Genomic DNA, 27,589 nt, shown 5'->3' on the forward strand with positions numbered 1-27,589 from the left:
ATCCCTGAAAGCTGGATCTGGGGTGGTCTGGACCAGGCCCATAGACTGGCTTGGGCACCAGATTCTGTGCACGGGGTAAATCCTGTGCAGGAACTGCATGCAGCGTGTGCACTCTGGACTGGCCCCATACTTCTCATCTGACACTTGGGGCCAGATGAGTTTGATATCCCAGATATATTCTTCTCCAAATACTTGAAAAGCCTAATATTTTGGGCTAGCCAGTGCACTTTGGTCACCCATTTTTCACAGTCAGTCTAGGCAACCAAGGAGGAAAGCTAAACTCATGTGGTGCAGTTTCCCCTTCTGCCCAGGCTGCTATGTAACTGAACTACTCAACACCACAATTGTAGTCAGTTAGCATACTTCTGACCTGAGTCACTAAATTCTGTCAGAGCAAGAGTTTTTGATATTGCCATGTATATACAATTAACCTCTTAACTTTGAAGAAAAGTATTATGCAAGAAACATATGTAAGGTTCCTGTAATCTGGGAAGAATGTTAATCTGATTCACTGATATTGGCAGATGTGGCCTCTTTGTCATCTCTCTCCATACAGCTACTTCTATACCACTAGAACCATAGGGTTAATCATTGCGACCAGTTAACATCCTGTTAATGAAAAGTTGTCCCAATCTATACTGACTACAAAAATATGTTTTAATACCAGCTAAAATGCAACCTAATTATCCACTGAACACACACACACACACATCTAGAATGTATACAGGTGCAAAAACTCTCCCAAAGTGATCTCAGCATCAGAGGCTAAATCTTCAATTTTTTTTCTGTGTTAGCAGAATTATGCTTAATGCTCCCTGACTAGTATTGCCACCTGAATTTAGCTTTATCAGTATGAAAACCTACCATAATAGCCTGTAAAGAGATGAAATAATATTTTTTTCTACTTCACAGAATAGACAGTATACATAAATAAGTCAGGTAGAAGGTCTAGGATCCTGGTATGGAAGTACAGACTGGAAAGCAAAGCCATGAGATAACATGGTAAAATGAGAATGCGAATTTCAGAACAGATCCAGGCTGACTGTCCTTTTTCTTCCTCTTTTCTTTCTATTTTCTACTTTTTTATTGCATATAAAATCTCTTTCATTTCACCCTTCCCCTCATTTTTTTCTTGTTAAGAAAATTATTTGCATTTTAGTGAAAATACTGTTTCTATTGAGACACATGATGGGATCTACCAGTGCTCTTCTCAGAGTCCCTACTCACTTTGGGCCTCACTGGATAAATTGGAGCTTTTCTGGTTTAAGAGATCAGAACCAGACCCTTTGGGGAGGGGATGGGTGGGCGCAGAGTACATTTCCTTTCTGCATGATTTCTGAAGCAACAGAAATCAAATAGCGATGCCAATGGAAAGGCTGAAAAAGGCTGGGAGAGCATCCAAATAGGCCAAAAGGGTATTAGAAAGGGCTTGGGAGCAGTTAGGAAATGTGGTTACCAGCCAAGTATGTCAAAGAAAACACTGAAAGAGCCACAAAATGTTAAAGAAATTTCTATGCTCAAATCCCAAGCCAAACCTGACGGTCTTCAACTTAAGAACACAAGAAATGCCTAAATCTTTGAAGCACCACATAGTTTTAGATCACCTACAACCGTGTTCTGTCATTACATTTTACCTCAGCCAGCTTCCAGGGGTTCAAGTTTCCAGTTTTAAAGCTCTACATTTTTAAATGACCTCCAGATCAAGAAGATACAAACAGAAAAGGATTCCAGAAATAACGAGATCCATATTTCTTTATTTCACTATAACAAAGAATTTAGCTTGTGACAGACTCTTTGAGGCAGTCTTCTACACCTCAGCAATTGTTAAGATAAAGTTACAGTTGCAAAGCGGCTTCAATAAGAGTGACTTCCTTTGGGCCTTAATTTTTCCATGCCTTGTCTCCTAAAAAAGTGCCTAAAAACTTCACAGAAATGTTGAAAATGCTACTGGAACTATTCTTTTTTTTCTTTAATGTCTTCATCTGAAAAGTTAGGTATGATGTGCCTATTCTGCAGGGCTTGAAAGAAAAAGAAAAAACTTAACTTTTTTATTTGTAAGTTTTAGAACATTGTTGAGAGAATAGTTAATTCATGATACTTATATGCCCCCCACCCCCCTTATCATAGCATGGAAATGACTCAAAGATCTTCCATGTATTCATCCTCACTATACCTGTATGAAAATATCCCCATTTTGCAGGTCAGAAATTGAGGCACTGAGAGGTTAAATGGATAAATGGCTTGAACAGGATCATATAATTGCCTTTTACAGAGCAGGGGCATGTACATGTGCATGTGTACATGTACACATACGTGCACATGTACATGTGTACATGTGTACGTGGGTACGTGTACACACACATATATGTATAGTGTATCTATATATATGTGTGCATGCACATGTGTGTATACTCTCACACACACACCCCTGGAATTCTAACTATAGCTATATAGATAGCCATAGATATATCTATATATATAAATTTAGAATTCCTGTACCTCAGGATCTACCAGATTTAGAAGATAACTCTGTGCCTTACGAGGCTAAGGTATCTTCTTCTAATAGTATAGCACTTTCAGACCTAGTTCAGCTCTTGCTTACATTGGTTCTAGGTCATTCTCTTTAAATTGAGTTTGATTATTTTTTTTTATATGGATCATACTTCATTGCCCTGCCCACAAAGGTTAAGTTCTGCAGTGTCAGAAGGTACACAGTCTTACAATGTTCTATTGAAAACAAGAGTAAATAACACCCATTTTTACCCTCAGACCAATTTATACTTTGGGGAAAAAAATTAAAATTATTTTGACTAGCTGATCAGCTGTTTTGGAATACTAGCTGTAGTCTTGGCAGAGTAGACAGAGTGCAAATGAAATGGCCATCAATGCCACTGCCAAATGAGTGTTTTTGCCCCTCTCTCTCCTATTCATACCTACAATCTACACCTGAAGCATTTATTTAAGGCTAGATCGCAAGTCTACTGAACTTAATGGGATGCTGCATTAAACCCCTGACTAGATATTTTGAAACTGCAGGAATTCCAAAGATATTGAAACTGAATCTGACCTTAAAAAGTTCCTTCATGCCAAAAAGAATTCACTGCTGACACACAAAAGCTCCCCAGGAGGCTCTAAGGCCTCACAATTCTTGCACGCAAAATATGCAAGCAGTGGTATATTTTCACATCAAAAACATAAATTCACAGTCTGTGACTTAATGGCATTGCAATTTATAAGGGAACTTTTAAGTATACCCAACAGAATCCAGGTAAGATGCAATTAAATGTAACGATGCAAGTTGTTTCACCATGCAGATGGACCTATAAATTTACTTGTGATGGTCTGTCTACTGGACAAACATCTACTGCTTGATATCAGACTGTTGTAACTACATATCAAAGATGGATGCATGTAGAACATGGAAAAGGACTTCAACTCTATGCATGCAAAGTGTCAACTACAAGTTGAAATGGATATCGTATTAGGCTCATTCTAAAGCATATTTTGTAAAATTGTTGAGATTACAGATACCAGGGGAAAAATAAATCACAAGTCAAAAGTGATGTACAATTCCATTGGTCTCAATTCTTAAAGAAAAATATAACCTCTGACTGTTATGATCACAAGCGGACATTGAGTTTATCTTCAGGACTGGACTTCTAAAACAAGGATCACATCAACACAAATCTTTATTATCATTTATTATAGAGCTACAAGGGCTATAGCTTATTTTATGTGGAAAGTGATAGTGCATACCAGTATGTTACAAAGCAGGATCAAGGCCTTTGAGGGGAGAGAAGCCCAGAATAGACATATGTGAATGTAACATCTTATCACCTCACTGGAGGATGGGTGATCTAATAGTGAATAATCAAAAGCAGAGCCTTGGAGTCAGAAGGTTTTGATTTCTATTATCAACTCTTCCATGTGTCCTAGGACTGACAAGTACTTCAGCCAAAAGTTTTCAAACATGGGTGCCTAAAAACCAGGTACACCAATGCAGGTCTGGGCATCTGTGAATGTCTCTGAAAAAGTTCCTTATTTAGCTACTAAGTTCTTATTTTAAAATGTCAAACTTTAGTTTGCTACATTTGAAGATTTCAGTAAATTGCATAAAAAGTTCCATTACATTCATAAACTAAAGAGACACTATTCTAATATTTTCTAACATGAAGTGCAGCATACAGAAGTAAAGTCCCTACATGAAATATATATATCCCTACAACATGAGATATATATATTTTACGTGTAGGGACATTACTTCTGTATGTTGCACTTCCACTTGTGTGTCCACTGGTGATCATAATAGCCAAAGGTTTTTTTTTTAATTTTTTTTTATTTGATATATATATATATATATATGGAGCTCACCATTGGATCTGATATGAGAGAGAGAGAGAGAAAACAGCACATTTAATACTCGATACAAGGCAGCTCATTAAGATTTTCTTTCAGATGCATTATTTCTGCTGTATACACAACACATAAATTGAACATCCAGTCAGTACTTTTCAACCAACCATCAACTGATACTTTATCCCTGTCCTAAGCAAATAAAACCTGTCTCACCTCCTCACTTCCCAATTTTTCCTGCAGTTTCTCCAATAATCTCCTCCCTTCCCCACAGGAAAAAGAAGAATCTTCCTCGGGAGACCAGCCTCACAGCTGGAGAAACATCCATTCTAACTCAGCTGAGCTTCAAACAGTTCTACGCATGTACGGCGTGTTACTGAAAATGCCTTTATGATTACTACAGGACCAAATACATCAAAATGACTTTCCTTCAAAGTTTGAAAGGACAGAATACAGTGCCCAAGCATAAACTTGGTTACTTTAAGGTAGTATAATTTTTAACTCAAAATAAAAGGAAAATGAATTGTCATGCATGAGAAACACTCAATGCCGGGAAGGGATTTTAATTTAAATATACGGTCAGGAATGGTAAAACCCAATGAATAAAATTGAATTGGGTTCATAAAACCCAATTAATAAAATCTGATCCAGGGTTTAAATTTACATTTAATTTACTTCAAAGATCCATCCATCCTCTACCTGAAGAAATCTATTTGATTTAAAAGACCAGAAATCTATTTAAACTAAGATACACTGATTCTACACTTACCAGAGAAAGAAATCTAGTTTTCTATTTATTAAAGGTCACTTTGGGCCCGAAGAGGGTAAGATAATCTCTGCAGACAGCAGCTTAACTCAAATGATACTTTTAATAGCTTTCCCTTCTCAAATTATGACAAAGCTTTCTAGAGTGCTCTGTTCCTAGGGAAAAAGGAGCATTTCATGTCACTATGGTGTGACAATGAGGAATTCCAAAGGGATACCCAGTCTACTTCTAGGCTTGATAGAGAGACTTCTATCACAAGGTGATCAGAAGATTCCACGAGTGATGGATCTCCCTTATAAGCGGGCTATTATAAACACTATTGTAAACATAGTGGCCCTGATCCAACTCCAGGCATTAATAGTGAAAGAACATGGTAGGACTAGGCACTTTGTGCAGAGACAGTCTCTTGTGAACACTGATTCTCCATTTTCACATGAGATAACATTTAAAAAAAACAAGGATCTTTTGTCTCCAGTCACTGACAAGGTGGAACTTTGATGCCTTTCTTGGGAACAATCTGTGCTGTCCTGTTCAATATTCCATTTCACAAATGAAAGGGAAGTTTAAGGTCCAAGACTCTGTGGCTAAGTACAGACAGTCAAAAAGCCTGAGGCTGAATCAGTTCAGTCTTCATAGGTTAGGCTAAACTGTGTAAATTGAACCAATAAACAAATAAACAGACATTCATTTTTGATTCCAGAAATGCAGCCACACCCCTGCAGTGGCCCAGGACAGAAGCCAGGGGCATTAGAGCATACCCCCCTGCTTTGCTGGAGCAGTCATCTTGGGCCAAGAGCTAGCCCACCCACCCTGCGAGGAGGCGTTTGAAGGGGAGGTGCAAAGCATCCTGGGATGCTGCTGTGAGTTAACTTGAATCTGGAGGAGATCTGGGAGGACAACTGTTCAATAATCCAATTTAATCTAAATTGGTTAAGTCTGATACTACATCCATCCAGGTTTATCTTAAACCAGTTTGAGCCATTTTGAAAGTGATTTATGGGCACTGGGGGCATTTGTACACATGGTTGCACTGCAGCACCGTGAGATGAAGGCCCATGCATTTGTATAAATGGCAAAATGCACGTCAGCTGAGAAAATGGCAGTGGCGTGCTTTTGAATTAAAACACAAAGGTGTTTTAGTTCAAAAGGACACTGCCACCATTTTCTCAGTGCTGATGCACATTTTGCCATTTATACATATGCATGCAACGCAATGCCAGGCACACCAGCTTGCATGCAGAACAGACCTGACTAATGGAGTCTGCTCTGATGCACTGAATCTCCAGCGCATTAGAACAGACAAATGTATGTATATAAATGCCCTGAACTTCTGTTGCATTACAGATTTGAACCATTTTCAGATCACTTACAGCAGTTTATGTATAATTTCTGTCCCTAGCCTGAATGCCACTAACTGAAGGGCACAAAGGCTGACAAAATTTGCAAACTGTATAATTTTATCTCATTGTTTTTGAAGCATTTTTAATACCATATGTAATAATAACAAAAAAGATACTGGAATAGAATGCAGTTGTGTACGTTTAAACCCTAGGCTCTAAAACATAATTACAATCTTTGTAAAAAAATATTTTATAAACCAATGCATAATAGCTATGTTTTTCTGGATCTTTAAGTAAGTATTAATCTCCCTATTGCTCTACAGCGTCTCATCTGGTTATTTCACAGAAGGAGAAAGAAGAGAACAGTCCAGCAAGGAAGGAGGGATGTGTTATGAGTGGGGTCTTAAGGGGAGGTAAAGGGAAAGAAGCAGGTGAAAAAAAAAAATCAATGGACCTCTAAGAAAACCTATTTATCTGGAGTTTCAGAAGATGGCTCTTAATTATACTTATTAAACAGCATAAAGTATAACAAAAGAGCGAGAATTAAAATGAAATATTATGTAATATTTTATACAACTATGAATAATAATATTTTTAAATAAATAGCTGCTTCTAGTTAGAATCAGTGGTGCTCAACCTATTTGCCATAGTGGGCCACACTTACAGCTCTCAAAGTGTTACATGAGCTGCACCCACACAACTTACTTCCTGTGTATCCATTTAAAAAATGCTTTGTGTCTGTTATCTAACAGTAATGCGATACAAATCAATATACTGTAATCTCTCTCATTTCCACACTGTCAAATGTCTTTACTTTTTGTTTAACCAGATGTCACATGGGCTACAGCAATGTACTAATTGGGCTGCATGCAGCCCACAGACCACGGGTTGAGAACCACTGAGCTAGATGGTTCTAAATATTCAGGGTAAGTTGTAAGTCACAACCTCATAAATGTAGGGATTTCTAAATGAATTGCTATACAACCTTAACTCTGCCCATGCACAATACAGTATTGTGCTAACATACTCAAAGAAAGACCTGACCGAATGATCTGTCAACATACATTAATCAGTTCTGAGATTAAACCCACAATGAATCTATCCATTTAACAGACACAGATACAGTGTTGACACAAATACAGTGTTAAGAAAACTAGGACATAACACAGCGCTCTTTTGAAACTAAAGCAGGTAGACAGGATTTATAGAATGGTAGTATTTGTCTCCTTATGTTTTTGCTGCTCATTGGGGGCTTCATTTCCACACTGGGTGAGTGATCCTCATATACAGAGAGACAGCGAGAGACAGGGACTCTGTCTGAAATGCTTTGGATTTTTTTCTGTATGAAAGATGCCTTAAAAAAAACAAACAACATAAGTCTCACTATTTATCAAGGGTCAAGGTTATGTCAAGGTTATTATTTGAGTTTAAGAAACAAGCATGGTATTTTGAACTAAATTAAAAGTTTAGTTTTGACATTTTACTCTAAACCATATACAAATTATCTTCAGAGAATCGTGGAGCTTAAGGCCAGAAAAGACAAAAAAAAACCAAACCCACTGGATCTGATTACCTATATCACAGACTATTATATCTCATATAATTGCCTCCATACAAAGTGCAATAACTTTGGATTAGTCTAACACATTTCAGACCTCAAGAGAAACTATTGTGTGCATCACAGACAGAAAGTAAGATAGAACAATGTACCACCACTGCCCAAGGCCCCAACAATGGAAGGGGACTGATTAAGTAAAGCATGCCCAGGCAGTTCTTGAAGGTCATCTATGCCTCAAAGTGCAGAGTGAAGTGAACACATCCCTATCAAGCTAATCTAGGTCAGAGTAAAGTGAACACTTCCCTATCAGCCCTAAGCACGTGAGTAAGGTGCACTAGCAGAGCACCTGAGACCAACTAAGAACGTGGTGCATCCTGCCTGGTGCTCCATCTCCAAAGGACTGAAGTGTAAGTAGAATGGGTTAAGCTAGATAAGGGCCAACAGCATCCTGGGCTGTATTAATAGGAGTGTTACTTGCAGATCAAGGGAAGTGATTCTTCTGCTCTGCTTAGCAATAGTGAGGCCTCACCTGGAGTACTAAGTCCAGTTTTGGGCCCCACACTTCAAGAAGGATATGGAAAGTTCAGAAACTGTCCAACAGAGAGCAACAAAATGATCAGAGGTCTGGATAGCATGATTTATGAGGAAAGAGCAAGGGTTATTTAGTCAGGAGAAGAGAAGACTGAGGAGAGATTTGGTTACATTCTTCAAATACCTGAAGGGTGATTCTAGAGAGGACAGAAAGGGGTTTTTCTCTCTGGAGCCAGGACTAAGAGCAATGGCCTGAAGCAACAGCAGAGGAAATTTAGGCTGGAGATTAGGAGGACCTCTCTGACTATAAGGGTGATAAAGCATTGAACCAGCTACCTGGAAAACCTGTGGAATCTCCTAAAAATTTTCAAGAGCAGGTTGGACAGATACTTGCCTGGGATGGTTTAGCCCTGACCAGGATGAGTCTATACGGTCCTTTGCAGCCCTACTTTCCTATGATTCTATTTATAAAAAACTCCCCCACACACACAAAATACATCTGGCTGACTGTCCATCAAGGAAGAAAAACCCTTTGCGACTCCTGAAGAAGACTACCTGAAATCCTGAAGCATGAGGTTTGATTAAAATTATCCTTTTAATACACAGCAGCAAGTGTTATGAATACATTGGCCACATCCAGACGAGCACAGACCACACACCGCGCATGAAAGCATTCCTCACACTGCTATGGGGTATTTTTTCCTTCTTTTTTTTGTCCAAAAAAAACGATGCCGAAAAAGGCAGGGCGGCACATATGGTGGCAGCGCGTGCCACCCAAAACCGGAGCCTGGCCACCCAGAGCCGTGCTCCAGCTGCCGGCCAGGCTTCCTGCCATAGCTGCAGTCCTGGGAGGCCCCCAGGACCCCAGGTAACCTGCTACGAAGCACAGGTGTTCCTCAGGGACAAGTAGGAGCAGCACAAGTTGTGCCAGTACTACTTGTCCCCGGGGAAACAAACATCTGAGCTCATCTGGACACGGTCCTTAAGAGAAAATCAAGGAACCGCTGTCTATAAAGGACAGAAATGGAGAGGGGAATTTATAGTTCACAGATGCACAGACTCCAAAGCCAAAAGGGACCAAAAGATATCTAGTCTCATTTTAAAGACATGTAGTGATGGTGAATCCAACACCTCCAATGCTTTCTCTCACACTAGGAAATGGTATCTTATTTATAGGTTTAATTTCTCTAACCGGATCCCCCAGCCGTAGGATTTTGTTATGATTTGTCTGAAAGAAGTTTTCTTCCCTATGTCTAAGTAATCATTTACAGTGATCACACTTTCCCTCAATCTTCTGAAAATATTCAGATCTCTTTAAGCCTCACATCATAAGGTTTGTTTTCTATCACCGGGGTCATTTGTCATGTCCTCCTTTTAGCTCTCTTCACTATTTCCACTCCTCCCTTGAAGCATGGGAACAGCATCCTAAGAATGCTGTGCACAGAGGCAAAAACGTCTTCCCTGCTTCACAGACATATAAGAAGTGAAATATTAAAGGTTGTCAGAGCAGTGAATCAAGTGCTTATGTTGAGGCAGTTTCATAGAAGGACCCTGTATGTGGGTTTTCTAGCCTGCCAGTTTTGGCAGGCAGCTCTGCTCTGTTATGAGCACTTCAGCCAGTCCTCATAAGCAACTTTGTCCTTCAGTCACAAACAAGTCAAAGAACAATGACACAAAACCTTTCTGCCTGGTCTCGGGCACTCAAGAAGTGGCCCTCTGCCTCCGACTCCCAGTGCAGCAGCCTGGCCTTCTGTAGCAGGCAGCTGTAGTCATTTGCTTCCTCCTCTCAACTGGTCCCTTCAGCCTCCTCTCAGCCCTCCCCTCTGGAGCTTTTCAATTCCCAGTCGAACACCCCCGTTATAAGAAGGCCCACAGCTGAATGCCCGTAACAGGGCTAGCTGCTCCTTCTTAAAGGGACACCGCCGTATTACAGACCCTTGAGTGATTCTCAGCCACTGCTTTTGAAGGCCGACTCCCTCATACTATTGAGGGCACCTCATTTCTTTGTTCCCAGACCTCGTATTGATCTGTATTAAAATGAACCGCAACTGTTCCAGAAGACAATTTGGTCACATTAACCCACTCTCTTCATTAGTTACCACCCCACCGCTTTTTTTCCAGCAAAGATCTTCACAATTGAAATCAATCGTTGTCTAGATCTTTGATAAAAATAACATTGAAGCAAAGAGCAATATCAAGTGGGACCCTTCTAGAAAGTTCCCATTACCAACCAAATATTGAGATCCATCAGCGAGCTACTTTTAAACGTCCCCTTTTAGTTCCATGTAATGTAAATCTTCTAAGCACAACTCTGTGTGCGCCAAGTCAAATGCCTTGGAGAAATCCAAATATACTATATCAAAACAACAGCCTCTATCACTGCCATGTAAACAAAACAAAGTTTTACTACCCTTTAATGGCTTTATAAAAATATATTTGAATAATTTATAATGTATCAACACTACAGTTATTACAGTCGGCTGTTTTCTGAGTTATAACCAAACAACAGAGATCCTGGTTTTCCCTGTAATACAGCAAGCCCAGAGAAAATATCATCTCTAGTTACACTTCAGTGAATATCTTATTCACTTTCAAAACATAATTCATACGGTGTACACAAAGTACTGTTGGGTTTGGTTTTCAACATGATTTTTCTTAGATTTCTTTTTCAAATCAGTACCTGCGTGCCACTGCTTATAGATACAGAAGCTCTATGGTTATAACAACACGATTGTGGTTTGGTTCCCACCTCTCAGAAAGAGTCTATTTATTTATTTAGTAATAATAACACAAAGCTTAGACAGTGTATTTCATCTGTAGACCAATATCCTTATCCCCTTTCCCAGAACAGGAAACTGAAGCAGAGAGAGAAAAGTTGGGTGCCCAAGCTCATTTGTAAGTAGGGACCTACCAAAATCGTGATTTTGTGGTTTTCATGGATTTTGCAAAACCTGGCATTACCTGCAAAAGTGGCCAATGCCCACAAAATCCACAGGGGAAAAAAATAAAACATTTACAGAAAATAAAATATTGGCTCTCTGCCTGCTTGAAGGGCTGCTGGTAAGATGGCTGCCACCACCACCCCTCACTGCTGATTGGCTGCGAGAGCTACCTGACATGTGGCCCCACCCCTCTCCATCACTGCAGTGAGGGACCAGGCTGCATGATGGACAGCCCCCACAGCCAATCAGCGGTGAGGGGCAGGACCACTGCCGGGCAATCAGAGGTGGGGCGGGGCTGCCATACTCCAGTCACAAAATGGCTTCTGGGCCCCACATTCTGCCTGTGAAATCAGGGGGCAGCCACTTCAAACTCCATAGGTGCCTACTCATGAGACTAGTGACAGAGCTGATAACAGAACTAGGTCTCTCTAGAGTCCAGACCACTTGTCAGGAATCCCTACTCCCTCCAAACACCCATACCAAATTTCACAACACGTCACTGCCTGACACGGATGTAAATATTTAATTCCTGACCATTTATGATCAGAAAGACTGAAACTGCTGGTATTTGTTTTGGTGTAGAAGGCATTCTAACTGTGGCTCTTACAGTTTTACCTGTGTAATTTCCCACATAGGCACAGAGAGAAAAATTACACTTTCTTGTGGCACTGGTCAATACGCATCAGTGACGGACAAGTGCTACCTCTATACACTGTCTATAAACTCCTTTGGAATTCCTCCGGGTGAAAAACTGCATTGAAATATAACATCCTATTAAATATAATAATGCCCTGTCATTTTAGAGCAAAAATATAAGCTGCTGCAGTTTGCCTTTCATTCACATTTAATCAAATGAAAGAGAAGGGAAGGAAAGGTAATGGTAGGATGGCTCATTTTGACAGAGTACCCTGTAGCAACCATATCAATTAGGTTTGCATAGATCTCCAAGTGTGAACCAGTTAATGAAACACTGATCATTTTTCCGAAGTCTAAGCTAGACATGTTAATTAAAAATTAGAGGAAATCATCATCATATAAAATGAGTTCACTGAGAGAGAGTATAAAAATACCTACCAGGCACAGCTCTGTAGCTGAGACTTCTTTTCAGCTCTAATTAAAATGGATATTTCTGCACATGCAAGTCTTCCCAGTGAAATACAAATATAGTGTGAGTTTAACATTTAATGATTTCCCTGTTAAAAAGATGACTTTCATTCAGGAATACTATAATTTACTATGAATAAGATCCACTTAATCATCATGTTTACTAGGTCTTTTTTTCTTCCCACATTTTCTTCTCTGGTCAGCCTTGCAACTAGTAATTTCAGAATTAAATGTTGACCACTTAGACTTTTATCATTTGCACTTTCCCCACAACCCTCCTCCTTGAAACACAGCTGATCTAGCTGGAAGTCTGTCACAGCTGACAAGATGTGTTGGTTCTATCAGAAAATAAAAGCACCGAGGGAAACAGCTTCACCCTGCAGCCATGGAAATTTCCCAGGCAGCAGAACTGGTGCAGTTTGGTTGTACAAGATAAACGGCCCAGGATTCCAGTGGGCTTTGCAGAAGGTCATCAGCAGTCCCTTGGAGTCGAGGATAATGTCCGTCAGGCTTGATGGGTCCTCAGGTGACTGAGGAGACTGATTTTGGATACACACATTCTTCGCACATTTGCAGAAGGTGGGGGGCTAAAGGATGAGCAGTGAAAGAACTAGGAAGGCAGAGAGGTCAAGGTATGTAGTTAGGGTATGGAACTGGGTCTCAGGAAATGAAGTCCCAGTTCAGCTATAGATTCCTTGTGTTAGCTTGAGCAGGTTCTTCTCTCTCCATGCTTCAGCCCTTTACATAAGGAACACAGATATTAGTACCATTTTTACTCAAATATGAGACAAGATTTTTTTCCCTCAATTGGCAAGGGGAAAAAAGCCTCTCATCTTATAATTGCATACCAGGAAAACTCACTAAATACACTGTCTATCATTAAACTGCTGCCAAAAGCAGCATGCGCTCAGCATTGGAAACCAACCATGAAGCTGATTAAATGCAACCAAAATTGAGCATGACTATAAAACACATGGTCCACATTGGGCAAACATGCTGATGGGAACTTTTTTTGTGTGTGGCACTTAAAAAAACAACAAAAAAACCCCCCAAAAACTAGGCAGTTGCTCCCACAAGAGGGAATGAACACCAGGTCTGGAGGGTACTGCAGTACCAGGACAGCACTCAAAAAGGCCGCAGCAAGCTCTGACATGATAGGAACCTTTTTTTTGTCTTTTGACCCTTAAAAAATGGGCAGGTGTTTCATCTACATGGAATTGGCACTGGGCCTGGAAGTAGTACAATACCAGGCCGTCACTAGGAGGGCCAGAACCAGCTCTGACACCCTCCCCTTGGTGCCAGAAATATTTTACCTTAACCCAAAAGCCAAGATTTTTTTTTCCAAGGGCCAAATGAGTTCTGAATTCTATCAGGCAAAACGAAACAGTCAGGTTCCCAGTTTTGATTGAGCATAACTCAATCATTCAAGTCGGTGTGGCTCTACCACCAGGCAAGTAACCTCCTTCCCAAACTCATCCATCTGGGGCTTCAGATACTCCCCCAACCTGTGGCAGACATCCTACATGCAAGCCCAGGGCCCAGGGACCTTGGGGTTTGAATGCCCCTAGTCTCACTTGCTCTTAGCCAAAAGAGCAAGGAGCAAGCCAGAGAGAAAGAAAGAAAGCAGCCCCCCATTGCCAAAAAAATTGTACAGTTGAGTTTTCCACACTTGGGGAAACTCACAGGGGTCACAGCATGCCCAGAGTGCAAGGAACAGACCTCACCCTGGAAAAATGAACTCCTAGAGGCCTGGTGATCATGGTATTTCCCCTGCCAAGATTTTTTAAATATCATGTCTCAGGCCAAAGTAGCCAAATCCATTCAAATTCCACCGACTGAGCCAAACTCAGTCATTCAAATGTATGTAGTGTTACCACCAGCAAGTATCTCCCCTCCCAGACTCTTCAGCCTGGGATTTCAGATACTCCCATGGTGCTACCACTGGCAAGTATCTTGAGTCCCAGACTCTTCAGCCTAAGGCTTCAGATACTCCCAAATCCATGGCAGGCATCCTAAATGCAGGCCCAAACCCAAATAACTTGGGGTTTGGATGCCCCTGAGTCTCAGGTGCCCCTAGCTAACAGGCCAAAGGATCAGGCTAGGGAAAAAATCCCCCATCTCCATAAAATAGGTGCATAGTCAAGATCATCCCACTGGGAGGCTACAGCAGACTCTGGTGAGGAGGCTGCCCACAGTGCATTGAACAGGTCTCTACCCTTTACTACCCAATGCCATTCAAGGTGATCTGATCTATGCAGGAAGTCACCTTTATCGTAGAAGGTTATTGTAACCCATCTGAGTAAGGCACATGGTACTATCCAAAGCTGTGGGGAGAAGTGGACACGCCGGAGGGCAGGGAACAGCTGCAAGCAGACCTGGACAGGTTGGACAAGTGGGCAGAAAACAACAGAATGCAGTTCAACAAGGAGAAATGCAAGGTGCTGCACCTAGGGAGGAAAAATGTCCAGCACACCTACTGCCTAGGAAATGACCTGCTGGGTGGCACGGAAGTGGAAAGGAATCTCGGAGTCCTAGTGGACTCCAAGATGAACATGAGTCGGCAATGTGACAAAGCCATCAGAAAAGCTAATGGCACTTTATCATGCATCAGCAGATGCACGACGAATAGATCCAAAGAGGTGATACTTCCCCTCTATCGGGTGCTGGTCAGACCGCAGTTGGAGTACTGCGTGCAATTCTGGGCACTGCACTTCAAGAGGGATGTGGATAACCTGGAGGGGGTCCAGAGAACGGCCACTCGTATGGTTAAGGTCTTGCAGACCAAGCCCTATGAGGAGAGACTAGAGAACCTGGACCTTTTCAGCCTCCGCAAGAGAAGGTTGAGAGGCAAGCTTGTGGCTGCCTACATATTCATCACAGGGACACAGAAGGGAATCGGTGAGGTTTTATTCACCAAGGCGCCCCCGGGGGTTACAAGAAACAATGGCCACAAGCTAGCAGAGAGCAGATTTAGACTGGACATTAGGAAGAACTTCTTCACAGTTCGAGTGGCCAAGGTCTGGAACGGGCTCCCAAGGAGGTGGTGCTCTCCCCTACCCTGGGGGTCTTCAAGAGGAGGTTGGATAAGCATCTAGCTGGGGTCATCTAGACCCAGCACTCTTTCCTGCCTATGCAGGGGGTCGGACTCGATGATCTATTGAGGTCCCTTCCAACCCTAACATCTATGAATCTATGAATTAAGCGTAGTCCCCCTCACCACAGAGTCTTTCTAGTCATGATGAGCCACTTCATTGCATATATTTCAATTTCCTCTTCACTCCTACAGCTGAGCTGCATCTTTTTTTCCCCACTTCCAATGATCTCTGTTGCTTCAGCAGCCTTAAGTGCCTGGCAAACATCACAAAAAGGGGCCTCAAACAGTTTGCCCAGAATCCCTCTGTAACTCCTTCTCTCAGCTTGGTGCATATGATTAGTGTGCCCTCCCTGAGGTATAGCCAGACTAGGTTGCCCTGCAACTCATCTGCATATACATTTTTGGAGCATCCCAGGCCTCAGTTCCAGTCATGACTGGGGTCTAATTAGGCTAATTGGGGGCGTGAGGATGGTATCTGGAGTATACACACACATGCTGAGCAGTGCTGACCTGTGGGGTCATCATGGCTTGAAATGCTGTTGACTTGTTGGGCCCCAGCCCACTGAACTATGATATTGGTCCAACTTTGTCTTTGGCCCAATATCATGCATAGTTTGTACTACTACAAGTAGGTGCCAAAGTGCTGTTCAAAGGTATATTTATGGAGTACCTATGGTAAAGCTTGCAGCATTTTCAAAAAAAGGTAACATGCATCAATTCTGGATGAACTAAGTGTATAGGTACTATATGCAAAATGCTATAGTCATGTTTAATTTCAAGGTTATTGTTTTCAAATTGGTTTTTAATTTGCTTCTCATTTCTATGTGCTTAGGGAGAGCCGGGTCTAATAATAAGGAAAGGGGGAAGGGACTTCCACGGGGAAAAGGGGTGAAGCAAAGAGCAAAATGGGCTACCTGACCCCCCAGATTTATATTCCCCACTGTAGCAGTGGGAGGGAGACAAATTCAAAGCAAACGTCAATAATCAGATTCTATACCTGGAAAATTATAACAAATTTCTACATTTTCCATATAAAGAATGTAGTTATTGGGGATTGTCTTATAATCAGAGTTTTCTATTCAAGTAAATATGGTATTTCTTTCATGCTTTGTCACATCCATTGAGATTGTAGCTTCTGGGGCACACATTCTCCCCTAAGAATGAGGGCAGGACTTAGCAAGATGGGCTTCAAACCCCAGTGCTTGACTGACATATCAGTTACATAAGAATATAAAAGGCTATGGGATCAGACACTCACAGGTTAGGTAATCCCAGAATTAATGTTGTGCCTGTCCTAATTCTCCTCTTCTTCCTTCTCACCTCCCTTTGTCTCCAAACTGTTCCTCTCTCCACTTCCACTTTGAGGCTCTGTCGCTATGCATTTTAATTCTCCCCCTTTTGTATTTAAGGAACATTGGTTTGTCCTTTTCCTCTCAGCTATCTGGATCCAGCAGGGGGAACAATGCATACACTGGAGACACTATCTTCTGGCCCATTAGGTATGAGGCATCACAGTGAGTCTCAGAAGTTATGACCACATAAGTCTATCTCACACCCTGAAGCAATAGGATGGAGTGCAGTCAGTCACTCTGGGGGAACAGTGCAAATGCTGTCCAGTTAGCTTATGAGCAACCTGCAAGCTGTGCACTGGCTCAGCCCTTAGTTAATAAATGGCATTAACCCTTTTGATTACATTATATTAAGAGCTTATGCTTTAAAACAGATTGCAAAGATGAGACTGAATCAAAATCCCATTTTCAGATAATGCAACTTGGCTTATTTCTAGTAAAACTAGCATGTAAACCTCTTTTCATTGAAGTGTGTGAAGGGGAGGGAGTACTGGGAGGCTGAGAAGGCACAATTTATTTTCAAAAGTGAGAAATCTCTCCTTTGGGTCCATTCTGCTATCATCACAAAACTATTAAGCTTCTGGGATGGTAGCCCGCTAAAAAGCAGAAAGAAAGGACTTTATGACTTTGTCTTACAGAACATTGGTCATCCAAACAAAATAACCTACATACTAACAAGGTATTTTCATTACAGAAAGGCTAGTCCAAACAGAATAAAGCTTTAAAAAGAAATGAAGCCGAGCCAAGCAGCCCCAGCAAGTTGCCAAGGTGTACTAGAACAAGCATGGACTTGTTTGCCATAGTGAGCTAGATTTCTAAATGCTGAAAGCAGTCTTATCCAGGCACGCACTCACCACAATTGTAAAACAACCCTTTCTCACCGTTCACAACAGGTAATCTATGGGGACAGAACACAGGTCCTATTTGTGTTAGAAGAGCAGGCTTCTACTAAGCAAAAAAGCGTAACTATATTAATTAGGTCTAATAGAAATCCCAGCCTCTGAAAGTACAGTCATAATGCCCAGAATGTTGTCTTGATCTCCTCTATCTACACAATTGGTCCAATAAAGGTAACTGCCAAGCATATCCTGCTTCTTGCCTATTGCCTGGACCATTGCATCTACTCCACTGCCAAAACAGGCTCTGCAAGTCAGCCACTAGAGGGAAAGACCAGCAAGACAGGGTAACCAGTGTTTTCCCTATGCAAGGGAAGCTTAGCCACTGTATGCAAAACTCCTAGATGTTTTAAATGTTTGTCCTATACTTTGAAAACATCCAATCACAAGTCACCCAGTTCCTTCAGTACAAAATGTCTTCATCAAAGTACTTAAGCATATGCTTAATTTTAGTCACATACTCATACACTGTTGAATCCAGATGTAAAGTCTTAACTCACTCAAGATAGTATATAAGCAACAAATGTGTTGCTAACTTAAGAGACGGACAACCATCTCTAAGCCAGTGTTTATAGCATTCATGCGCTTGGCCAATATACTTTACTGATCAATGGAAACTGACATGTAAGGAAACAGCATAATTCAGGGAGAAGGAGTTAGCCGTACTACTCTGAAATCAGGCAGAAGGCAGGGGAGCGATGTACCATATAGACTAACTGAATCAGAGATGCATAAACTATCATAAGCAAAAGCCCACATCATAAGATGCTATGAAAGGACATGAAGAGAACAGGCTGTCAACAAAAGAGAGTGATTTGAATACAAAAGACAGGGAAGGGAGGGAGGCAGGGGAGAGAAAAGATGGGAAAGCAGAAGAGGGGCATTGCTGAGAGAGGCAAACAAGTAATTAAACCCGTAGGGACATAAGGTTCAAAGAACTAATCCAGGTAATGAGATAAAAATACATAGCCCCTGTTCAGACCATACCTAACACAATTCAACCTGTGAATTATTTCTGTTTCGCAATTTTGCATTCAAGTCTGCATTTAAAGTTTTGCTGGATTAGAACAGCTACTCCAAGGTCAGTGACAATGTCAAAAAGGTTGAAGTAGTCTTCTGTCACAGGCTTTTTGTGTTTTTGGACCAGATGTCAGATTAGCGTCCCCACATTCTTTCACATAGGGATTGTCCTGTCTGCCCAATGTAGGCAGAACAGGGACACTGTAAGCAGGTGATGGCATATAAGACATTGGTAGAGAAGCAGGTGAATGAACCTCAGCTGTTAAAATCTGTGTTATTTGGTCCAGTGAAACATACTTTAACAACACTTTTTCCATTAGATTTTTTTTTTCCCCACACACACTGTTCCCATTACATGAATCATAATATCTCCAAACAGGTCTTAATTTTTAATACAGTAAAGAGGAGAATATCATATTTTAAACACATTAAATAGTTTTGTAAACTATCTTCTATATTCCTACTGCACCTGAAAAAGTCTGCACAGTTCAGATCTATTTATAGTAGTAAAAAGGTAATTAGATAAGCCATGATGTTGCTGCTGTTATGCTTCTGTAAACATAAGAGGATTCTTGGGCATAAGAGTGGTACAAACTGCTGATGTTTAAAAAAGAAAAGAAGGAAAGAAAGAAAAATTCTGCTTCAGCATCTAAACTTCTCCCCCATGCAGATGACCATATGTTTGTTATTTCAAAGACTTTCTCCTTTTTAATCATGTCGCAATGTGAAGGATTAAGACTGGCAGTTAGGGGGAAAATACATTTCCACAACATTGAAATTAGATATTCAGAGTCTTCTTCCTTTCTTTGCCCCATAAGCTCAGCTAGTGTTCATGAATATCATCACAAAAAGATAGTTAGCAATGTTAGTCTGAAGTCAGGCAGAAGGCAGGGTAGAGATGAATATCATCAGTTAAGATGATGCACCAAGATAACTCCCGTTAGATGTAACTCGGGTATATCTATAGGAGACCATGTCCTTTAAAAGCTGTTCCATTTGTCTTAAATCAGTTATCTTGCTTTAAAAAGCAATGTATTGTAAATGCCACCTTTTTAGCAACTAGTTGGCACCGATGACTCGAAAGAACCTTTTTTAAAATTAAGCTGTCCTCCAAGCTAAAAATGTTACTGTTTAAACTGTTCAATATAACACAGACTAAATTTTAAATACATTCCAAATTATTTTTTATATTCTTACTACTGTAAAAACTGGTGTTTGATAAGTACTCTGAGCCATTTTAATCTCAAACAAAGATTAATGATAGCCTGCATCTCAGAGGCCAATGACATGATTCAAAGGAAACTGTAAAATTCTGATATTATAGATATTTGTGCAATAAGATGGAAACTCTCCAAATGTCAACTTGCCTACAGATGGAAACTCTCTTTTCCTAACCACTCTCTGAGACCATCTTATGCCCTGAAGGTCTAAGAGCCTTGTAGTTTTGACCTAGATAATGTCAGTTTTAAGTGCAGTCTGTAAATAGGCAATCTCAAAAATTACTAAATGATTTATTATGTAGGGAGTTCTACAAGGTACTTACATGGACATCTGCCTCCCAGAGATGACTATATAACAGTCTTGTTGCAGACTGCAAAATAATAATCCAGTTAAAAGCTTTTTAACCCTTTGTTGTGCTCCCCATCTGGATTTGAAGGTATCATAAAACTCTTATTTTAAAAGAGTTTTTAAAAGGCTTAAAATGTTGCATAATTCACATGCCAGACACAAATATGCAAGGCCCATTTATGATACATCTACAGATTTTTGAATAAAAATAAACATGCCAGCATTTTCTGTCCCCTTTCCTTTATTGTTTATTTAATTATATAGTTTTAACTGTGGCAGAACAGAACCTTATTTTTGTAGAAAAAATGTTTACATTAAAACATTGAGACAGACAACAAAACTAACAAACACTATCTTCAGAACAGTAAGTGCTCTGATAGAAAGACTCATTTTGGGTTCATCTTGCCTAACAAAAAAAAAAATATTGAAAATATTGAAATACAATGCACAGGTCCTTGAAGGCAACAACACACCATTGTGAGCCAAATTCAGTCACCCTTGCTCACATAGTGTGGAACCTGTGACTTGTTCCTATGACTGCAGTGGGACCATTCATCAGGAAAGTTACTTCTCAGGAGTGAGGGTACCAGAATCTAACAAATCAATATTTATTGATTTGCACTTGCCATAGTACTTTTCATGCCAGCATCTTTTACCTCTTTATTAATAATTGTGTCATCAAAACCATCCCTACTTAGTTGAGTTGTAAATATCACTGTAAGAAACACACATATACACTGTTTCCAGGCAGATTAAAAACTAAACCCCTCCTGATCCTAAGAAACATTTGAGGAGCACCTGGGCACACTAAAAGAGTACTTTCATTGGCAATATAAGGACCATGACACAATACAGTCATTCTGGTGCCATCCCCTCGAGTGCAGTACTCTATGAACACAATTTAATTTTCTCAAAATTTGCAAAGTAAATGAAGAAATATCATATATACTATATATTAGTCTCTCACACTATTATATATTGTAGTCTGGTTTTTAATCAAGCTTTTTAACAGTCATTATACAGATAAGATATTAAAAAACACAATTAGGAAACTAGAAAACATCAACTGATCCACCAAGATATATGCGTTTAAAAGAAAGTAAAAAATTAATCCACAGTCAGCAGTATTGTACATTTGTTTGATTCAGTCCAGAAAACTGTATAGCATTAAGAAATCAAAATTATGCCTGAAAGTTTTTTTTTCTCCCCTTGATTATACATTTTAAAGGATGTACATAGCAGAATTATTTATAGTACCATTCAAATAATCAAGGTACTCCACATTTCCATTGTCAGGGCATTACTCAACTTGTTGCAAACCAAGCAAATTGAGGTATTACTTGCTTTGATTGTCTTCATGCTATACCAATGAATCAACATGCTTTAAAGCAATTTAAAATGGGGAACACACGCATTAGTGTCTATGGATGCTTACACCAGCAACTGTAGGCAAGTTGACATTTATGCATGCATTATAGCATCAGAACTGAGTCAATATCTAAGTGCACTATCCTATATTTTTAAACAGAGGTTCAGTGAAATAATCACAAGTTGATATTAGTGAAAGTAAAAATGACTCCTCTTTTCAATTACTGTAGTTCACTGGAGAAACATAAACCAATGTGAACCTATGGAGCATATGGCCCCAGTTCAGCAAGGTACTTAAGTACAGGTCTAACTCTGTACTGTCTGTACCTCAATATAGTAAAACCAACAAATTTAAGCATATGAGCAGCCCTACTGAAAACAAAACCCTTAATAAAGAGAGGAACTGTCCAATATAAAGGTAGGGGAAATGAAGCACAGGAATAAAATGACACTTTTGCAGTCATAGAATAAAGTGTGTGTGTGGTGGGGGGGGAGGGTAGTGTTGGAAATAACCTTAAACCCCTTGACTTCCAATCCAATAATCTGCCTGTTCAACCAAGAGGGTTAAGAAAGGTCTGGGGTTTCATAGTAGCTAGGGTCAGGAGGGACCTGAACAGATCATCTAGCCTGATCCCCTGCCACAGGCAGGAATGAATGCTGGGTTCACAAGACCCCAGACAGGTAATCATTCAACCTCCTCTTGAATTTGCCCAAGGTAGGGGCGAGGACCACTTCCCTGGGAAGCTGGTTCCAGATTTTGGCCACCCTAACTGTACAATATTGCCTTCTGATCTCTAACCTAAACCTATTCTCCATCAGCTTATTACCATTGTTCCTTGTCACCCCAGGTGGTGCTGGGGAGAAAAGGGCTCTGCCTATTTGCTGCTGATCTCCCCTGATGAGCTTATAGGAAGCCACCAGGTCCCCCCTCAGCCTCCTCTTGCTGAGGCTGAATAGGTTCAGGTCCTTCAGTCTCTCCTCGTAGGGCCTGTCCTGCTGCCCTCTCACCAAGCAGGTGGCCCTCCTCTGAACCCTCTCCAGGGTCTTGCACACATACTCTACACTGGGCTAAGGTGGGGCTTTTCATCCAGTGCATTAAAAGCAGGTATGAATAAGGTATAGATTGCTAACTGAAGATTTGAAAGCAGAATTTATCCTGAATTGCCTGCATAGGAAACAGGTATAAATTTTACTCAGACATTTTGTCACAGATTACAAGACAGTCAGAGACAAAACCGTATCTGAAATGCCAGGACCTTCCTTCTTTTCTGGATGTTACAAACACTAATCAGACTACTTTAAAAAAATCCTTATCAACTGCTCATTTGAAGGATCCAGTTGAGCTTGTTAAGCTTGCTCTCTATTCTCTTTATGCTACATGGGTTCTGACATCACACTCGTCACTACAGGATCTGAACACCATCCAGTACTGCATTCAAAACCATGACTAACCCCTGTCATGTATGGTTCATCCCCTCCTGCAGGGGAGAAATGTGCAGGCAGTGGAGTGTTTTATTTTGAGACTTTAATAATCACGAAAAGAAAGAGAAAGAGTTAGAGCACTTGTATATTTATGTTGGAGAAGGCAGGTTGACGAAGTGAGCAATGGGAGCAATTATTTGTTTTCCTGCATCCAATTTAAGTTCCACTTCACATGCCACCAAGCCACACAAATCCCACCTGGGAATGCCTCCTTAACTTCCCAACAAAATCCTACCACGTGTTATTGTCCCCCTTCATAGCTGTCCCATTCTGCTGTTGAAATCTTGTTACCTTAGTCATGATCAATGTAATAGATTTCACTGGGATGAGAAAAATACATGCTGTAAGTCAAGTATCCAACCTTGACAATACACCCCTCAACCGAAGAGAAGTCAGGTTAGGCCACAAAGGCTTTTTTTTTTCTGAAATGGACCACATTTGGCCAATAACCTCCCCCCCAGCCTCCTAGTGACCATTTTCTCAAGAGTATTTGAAAATATGGATCAATCTAAACTGGAGAGCAGCATCACTCATTTAAGTCAGCATTAACATTAGGACCACTTTCATCAACTTGACAAAGATGCATAACTTGAATAAAAATTCATGTCCAAATTATCAACAAATGAAAGTTAACGATGGATCAAATTTGGCAGAGCTACTCTAACATATAACACAATTTGGTATCAAGCTTTAAGAACTGAAATTTATGTGATAAATGGTTGCTGGAGACCTTTCCAAGGTAACTGACATGCTATACTGCATTAATATTTCTTTCATTAGTATCAATCTGAAGCACTGTTTCTTGGCAGAAGTCGACATGTATTGTGTAAAAAAAAAATCCTATACTACCTGTCTTCTGCTTGAGCAATGGGTAATTTTCAGGAAAACAAATATTTTTACCATTAGTTGGTATTATGGGTTATTCTAAGTATTCACATTTTTGCTACAACCAAGTACTTTGGCATTATGTGGCCTAAATTTCACGTGCAGTTATTTACATCCATAAACTGAAGTCACAAAAAGTGGAACTGTGTTCTGAAAAACTGGCTCTTAGTAAAAGGCATATAAATCCTTCAAGTGTTCTAATATAATGAGAAAGAAACTCTCGTGTTCAATATGCAGTTGCCACATAACAGAAGCAGATAACGAGGACATCTGACTGATATAAAATGGACATCAAAAGTTTGAGTCTTGTTCAATTTTATAGCTAGCATAGTAGAAAAAGCTACTACTATACTACATCAGCATGTTGTATAAATTAGCAACAAGAAGGCGAAGAATATAGACTCTCACTTCTCCAGATACACAGTAGTAGCAACTATCTGGGGAAGGTTTACTTCAAAGAATGGGAAATGGTATGAGGACCTGATTCAGTTAGAGGCAACATGCTGTTTGAATCCCAAGGAACATATATCTGTCCTATTCCCTTACCAAGTTCCTCTTCTGTGTTGTACTAGTGTGCTGCAGCAAGGGTCATTATGATCAAAGTATCAAGAGAGATCTTCAGTCACAGAACCATCAGGTTACTATTGCACTGTAGTTTTGTAACATCTTCTCCTGGGCCCCACTTTGTGCCATTAGACTCCTTTATGAGACTCTTGGATACTCTTGCAGAACACAGTATTAGCTCGTTTTTAAATTCCCCCAACTCATTTGCAGTACAAGAGGTCTTGCTTTACTTTCTACTATTTCATTTGATTTTATGACATTCAGTCTGGCCTTAACATTCTCTTAAGGTAAGATTTTATAATAGTAGGATTACAGAATACTGCAGCATCTTAGAATTTAAGAGTCAGAGCAGGACCATAGTAGAAAGTGCAGATCTGGCCAGCCCAAAATAAAATAAACAGACTTGAACTACAGCTCCCAAGCCACAAGTGGATCTTCATTAGTGCTATCACTGGAAGCAATAGGTCTTTCCTGAAATCATGACTAATATACCACGATGTCCACTCTTACTTTGTAGAGTAGATATTTTGAACTCCAGTATATATTCTCCATAATTCACCTGGAACATATACAGTATTGTGCCTCTGGTAGATGTTGACTGCCCATGTGCTTCCTGAGCCTGTGAGGACTGAGTGCCACAGTCTAGTTATGGCACAAGATAATTTTAGGAGGCTTTGTACAAGAATTGACAGTTCTCCACTACAAATTATACCGGTGGCCACTTTGAGACCATGAAAAAAAAACTCCTGGGAACTCCTGTAGCATATGTTAGCTACATCAATTACCCTAAAAGTACTGAAACCCCTTTGAATAGCAGATACTAAGACAGCAGAAATCCTCTACTTAGGAAATCACCTTGCCATTGTGGGTGGGTAATTAGAGCAATTAGTCAAGCTTTGTAATTGCACTGGGGAGCAGCATTTGAATGAATAAGCCTGACAAGGAAGCAAATAGTGAATATATTACAAATTCCAATGAAATACAGGATAGGGAGATGAAAATCTTGGGTCATTGTGAAGAATTTCCAAGAGGACAAGGAAAAGGAGTGTTAGTAAGCTTGATGTTGTAACGGCAAAAAAGCAAGGCTCTTAAATTACTTGGGTGAAATACATCAAATCAACTGCAGCACTGTTTTAATTTATAGCAGAGATGTTTTAAAATATAGCTCCGTTTTCTCATTATATTTCTGGGAGATATACTTTCCACTTTGGAGGACAAACAATTTTTAAAATAGCCTACCTATATATAGCTTTGACTCAATATCACCAGCAACTAGCTGACAAGAAATGAGTCAACTCTTCTTTTACTGCACAGCTACAATCTTTGGGGTCAGCACTGCCAAATTGTATAAGGGAGTGAAACATCACAGAGGAAAGGAGGGGGAGGGAAATCAATGACCAGTTTCCTCTCCCTCACCCATGGGGAGGAAGAGTTCCTCTCTTCCTGATAACTGTAGAATCAAAGGGTTGGAAGGAACCTCAAGGGTATGTACAGACATGGATAGAAAGCTGGTTGGATTGTTCAGCTCAAGAGGCAGCGATCAATGACTCGATGTCTAGTTGGCAGCCAACATCAAGTGGAGTGCCCCAGGGGTCAATCCTAGAGCTGGTTTTGTTCAGTATCTTCATTTTAACAATTGAAAGATAGAATGGAGTGCACCCTCAGCAAGTCTGTGGATGACCCAAACTAGGGGGGAGTAGTAGATATGCTGGAGGGTAGGGCTAGGATTCAGTCTGAGAAATTGAAAGACTGGGCCAAAAGAAATCTCATGAGGTTCAACAAGGTCAAGTACAAAGTCCTGCGCTTAGGACAGAACAATCCCATGCACCAATACAGGCTGGGGGCTGACTGGCTGGGCAGCAGCTCTGCAGAAAAAGACCTGCAGGTTACAGTGGACGAATATGAGCCAGAAGTGTGCCCTTGTTGCCAAGAAGGCTAACGGCATAGTGGGCTGCATTTGTAGGAGTGTTGCTAGTAGGTCAAGAGAAGTGATTATTCCCCTCTATTCAGCACTGATGAGGCCACATCTGGAGTACTGGGTTCAGTTTTGGGCAACCCACTACAAAAAGGATGTGAACAAATAGGAGAGAGTCCAGAGGAGGGAAATGAAAATGGTGAGGGGGCTGAGGGAACTGTACTTTTTTTAGGTTAGAGAAGAGGAGGAGACTGAGAGGGGATTTAATAGCAACCTTCAACTACCTGAAGGTGGGGTTCAAAAGAGGATGGAACTAGACTGTTCTCAGTGGTGGCAGATGATAGAACAAGGAACAGTGGTCTCAAGTTGCAGCAAGGGAAGTTTTGGTTGGATATTAGGAAAAACATTCTCACAAGGAGGGTGGTAAAGCACTGAAATGAGTTATGTAGAGAGGTGGTAGAATCTCCGTCCTTGGATGTTTTTAAGGCCTGGGTCAACAAAACCTTGGTTGTGATGATCTAGTTGGAGCTGGTCCTGTTTGAGCAGGGAGTTGGTCTAGATGACCTCCTGAGGTCCCTTCCAACATTAATTTTCTATGATACTATGACGACTTAAACTCATTCAAATATATTGACAGTTCTCTGATGCATTGTTTGCTTATAACCCACAGCTCTTCCCCTTCCATGGAAAATAATAGTCACAGTACAGCTCTGCCCTCTCTACATCTTCCTGTGCACATGTTGGGCACAACTGAAATTCTTATGCTGAAGGAACTTGAAAAATAATTACTATTACAACTGTTAACACTAGACTTCCCATAGAAGGGTTGGGGTCATGGCTATGTTGCCACGTG

The 27,589-nt window shown here is 40.6% G+C and overlaps 1 protein-coding gene and 1 pseudogene across 7 annotated transcripts in view; both read right to left on the reverse strand.

The window, feature by feature from the left end:
* Nucleotides 1-27,589, reverse strand: part of SORCS2 (sortilin related VPS10 domain containing receptor 2) — a 937,533-nt gene that overhangs the window by 664,162 nt on the left and 245,782 nt on the right. The gene's annotated exons all lie outside the window — the stretch shown is intronic.
* LOC132248967 (U1 spliceosomal RNA) lies at nucleotides 14,201-14,379 on the reverse strand (annotated as a pseudogene).

This window comes from Alligator mississippiensis, chromosome 2 (assembly GCF_030867095.1).
Source record: "Alligator mississippiensis isolate rAllMis1 chromosome 2, rAllMis1, whole genome shotgun sequence".
NCBI classification, from domain to species: Eukaryota; Metazoa; Chordata; order Crocodylia; family Alligatoridae; genus Alligator; species Alligator mississippiensis.